The following is a 4280-nucleotide window of genomic DNA, read 5'->3' as shown; positions in this document are numbered from 1 at the left end:
GACCCCTGGTCTACAAAGATACAAAGAATTGCTATTGCGACATCTAGTGGACACATTTAGAACAGCTGTTTCTTTTATTCATTCATTTCAGGTACATTTTTATACTTAGCAAACTCATCCCGCAGGCCGGATAAAACCTGTTCGTGGGCCGGGTCTGGTCCTCGGGCCGTACGTTTGATACCCGGGCTTCAGAGACACCACTGCGGTTATTTCACACTGAAACAATGCAGCCTTCAGGCACCATCTTACTGTCATTTGTTGTTTTATTCACTCTGCACAAAAGATACAAATACTATTGCACGTGTGAGAAATTGGGCAGTGAAGCAACAAATTGGAAAGTGGATTAAACATCAAAGCTCGAAAGACGGGGGGGGGGGGGGGGGGGGGCTCACAAACACAGTTTATGTCTTCATCCACTGCTGTCATTCCCAACACACACAAAGCTGTTGTAAATTTAGTAAAAAAAAAACATTTAGCGACGCTTGTAATTTAAAGTTAATTTAAAAGGCTGTGTGTTCTGCTGCTTTCTAATTAAATGTGTCTACTTAGTGTTAGACATGTCATTAGTATGCAAAAAAAACACTTTCAGTGACTCAAAGGTGTGTGTGTGTGTGTGTGTGTGTGTGTGAGTGTGTGTGTTTGTTCTTGTATGTCTTCCTTTCTTGAGACATCAACAAGGAAAAGTACCTTCCATATGAGGACCGATGAACAAGTTAGGACCGAAATCATGCTCCCTATATGGAAAATTTAATAGAGAATGTCTCATTTGCACCCATCCATCCATCCATTTTCTACCGCTTATTCCCTTTCGGGGTCGCGGGGGGCGCTGGTGCCTATCTCAGCTACAATCGGGCAGAAGGCGGGGTACACCCTGGACAAGTCGCCACCTCATCACAGGGCCAACACAGATAGACAGACAACATTCACACACTAGGGACCATTTAGTGTTGCCAATCAACCTATCCCCAGGTGCATGTCTTTGGAGGTGGGAGGGGCCTATCCCCAGGTGCATGTCTTTGGAGGTGGGAGGGGCCTATCCACAGGTGCATGTCTTTGGAAGTGGGAGGAAGCCGGAGTACCCGGAGGGAACCCACGCATTCACGGGGAGAACATGCAAACTCCACACAGAAAGATCCCGAGCCTGGATTTGAACCCAGGACTGCAGGACTTTCGTATTGTGAGGCAGACGCACTAACCCCTCTTCCACCGTGAAGCCCCTCATTTGCACCCCTGCTGGTGAAATCTATCAAAATTAGGGTGGTCCCAAAAAGGAGAGATTTTTCACATTGACTGTGTCGTTTTTAAAAGTGTCCCCCTCTGGTCAACATATAACATAACAGGTGTGTGTATGTAAACATTTGAAGTGCTCCCCTTCTGGTCAACATATAAAATAACAGGTGTGTGTATGTAAACATTTGAAGTGCTCCCCCTCTGGTCAACATATAAAATAACAGGTGTGTGTATGTAAACATTTGAAGTGCTCCCCTCTGGTCAACATATGAAATAACAAGTGTGTGTAAGAAATTGAAATGCGGCCCTTTTGGCCAAAATTAATAAAATTAATTAAAATAAAATAAATATGTATGCAAGTTGTACAATATATAAAGATACATACTGTATTAACTTGAAGTAATTAATGAAGATAAAAAGAAAATTACAAAAAAATTAAAATGATTATCAACTAGAAGCTTACCTTTTTATATTTGCATAGTATGTATGTATTAATGCTGTAAATAAAAATATTTATATATCTAGAAAGGGTGGTCCTAAGAGGTAGGCATTTTTATTGGAGGTCTCAAGAGATAAAAAATACAAGAAAATGTGTGTGCGTGTGTGTGTGTGTGTGTGTGTGTGTGTGTGTGTGTGTGTGTGTGTGTGTGTGTGTGTGTGCGTGTGTGTGGTCCCTATACGGAAACTCTAATAGAGAATGTCTCATTTGCACCCCTGCTGGTGAAATCTATCAAAATGAGGGTGGTCCCAAAAAGGAGGGATTTTTCAAATTGACTGTGTCGGTTTTAAAGTGTTCTCCCTCTCGTCAACATATAAAATAACAAGTGTGTGTAAACATTTGAAGTAACCCCCCTCTGGTCAACATATGAAACAACAAGTGTGTGTACAAATTGAAGTGCTCCCACTTTGGTCAACATATGAAATAACAAGTGTGTGTCAAAAATTGAAGTGCTCCCCTTTGGCCAACATACGTAATAACAAGTGTGTGTAAGAAATTGAAATGCGCCCCTCTTTGGCCAAAATTTATAAAATAAATGAAAATAAAATAAATATGTATGTAATGTTTGTAAGTTGTACAACATATATAGAGACATACTGTATTAACTTTAAGTTTATAATCGAGATTAAAAACAAATGACAAACAAATAATTATTAACTAAAAGCTTACCTTTTGTATATTTGCATAGTATGTATATATTATTAATGTTGTAAATAAAAATCTTTATAAATCTAGAAGGGTGGTCCTAAAGAGGTAGGCATTTTGGTCAGAGGTCTCAAGAAGGTAACAAATACGAGAATGTGTGTGTGTGTGTGTGTGTGTGTGTGTGTGTGTGTGTGTGTGTGTGTGTATACCCTTCTTTAGACATCAAGAAGGAAAAGTATCTTCCATAAGAGGAGGTGTGAACAAGGGACCCAAATCATGCTCCCAATATGGAAAATCTAATAGAGAATGTCTCATTTGCACCCCTGCTGGTGAAATCTATAAAAAATTAAGGTGGTCCCAAAAAGGAGGGATTTTTCTAATTGACTGTGTCGGTTTTAAAAGTGCCCCCCCCCCCTCCCCCCCTCTCGTGAACATATAAAATAACAAGTGTGTGTAAAAACTTGAAGTAACCCCCCTCTGGTCAACATATGAAATAACAAGTGTGTGTAAAAATCTGAAGTGCTCCCCCTTTGGCCAACATACGTAATAACAAGTGTGTGTAAGAAATTGAAATGCGCCCCTCTTTGGCCAAAATTAATAAAATAAATGAAAAAAAATAAATATGTATGTAATATTTGTTACTTGTACAACATATATAGAGACGTACTGTATTAACTTGAAGTATATAATTGAGATTAAAAACAAATGACAGAAAAAATAAATAATAATTATTAACTAAAAGCTTACATTTTGTATATTTGCATAGTATGTATATATTATTAATGTTGTAAATAAAATCTTTATATATCTACAAGGGTGGTTCTAAAGAGGTAGGCATTTTGTGTGTGTATGAGTGTCTTTGTTCTTGTATTTCTACCCTTCTTGAGACATCAACAAGGAAAAGTAGCTTCCACATGAGGACCGGTAAACAAGTTAGGACCGAAATCATGCTACCAATACGGAAAATGTAATAGAGAATGTCTCATTTGCACCCCTGCTGGTGAAATCTATCAAAAATTAAGGTGGTCCCAAAAAGGAGGGATTTTTCTAATTGACTGTGTCGGTTTTAAAAGTGCTCCCCCTCTCTCAAGTGTTTCCCACAGGTCAGGCATCTATTTGTGGTGGTGTGGTCGGGGGTGGGGGGTGGGGGGGCTGGGGGAATGGATGGGGAGGGGGAGGCAGCGGCGGTGGCGATGCCCAAGAAGAACGCAAAGTTGGAATATAATTACAACAATTGATGTACATATTTATATACATATTTATATAATATTTACATATTTATATAATATGTATCTACAAGCTCCATTCACAGACAAAGTCCCATTGTTTTTATGAGCGGTCGAGCGAGTCAAAAGCCGGAAAAAAATATATATATATTTTTAGAATTTTTTTTTTTTATTTGTCGCGGCCGTAATTCTTTTGTGGTGGGCCGCCACAAATAAATGGATGTGTGGCAAACCCTGTTTATATATATAAAGTGGTATATATATATGTGTGTATATATATATATATATATATATGTCTATATATATGTATACATATATACTGTTATGTATATGTATATATATATATATATATATATATATAATCTGTTCATGAATGAGTGTATCTGTTCGGCCACCATGTTCAATAGAGAAGTCTGATCTACAAAATTTGCAGGCAGCACACCTCTTCCCCTTCGAGCTGTCCTGGATGAACTAAAATTATTTTTTCCAATCATTTTGGAACTTGCAAGCATACTTCTTCTTACTCGTCGTCGCCATGTCTCTTCTTCATTCTTCTGTTTCGTCTCTGTTATGTTTTTGGACATTACTACTTGCCGTAGTTTTGAAACAATGCATGATGGGAATCCGGATGTTGTGTGTGCCGGCTGGAATAAACAAACGCTGAGAAATAGCTCCATGCC

Source organism: Nerophis ophidion, linkage group LG12 (genome assembly GCF_033978795.1).
Source record: "Nerophis ophidion isolate RoL-2023_Sa linkage group LG12, RoL_Noph_v1.0, whole genome shotgun sequence".
NCBI lineage: Eukaryota > Metazoa > Chordata > Actinopteri > Syngnathiformes > Syngnathidae > Nerophis > Nerophis ophidion.
Note: the sequence above shows the minus strand (reverse complement) of the source record.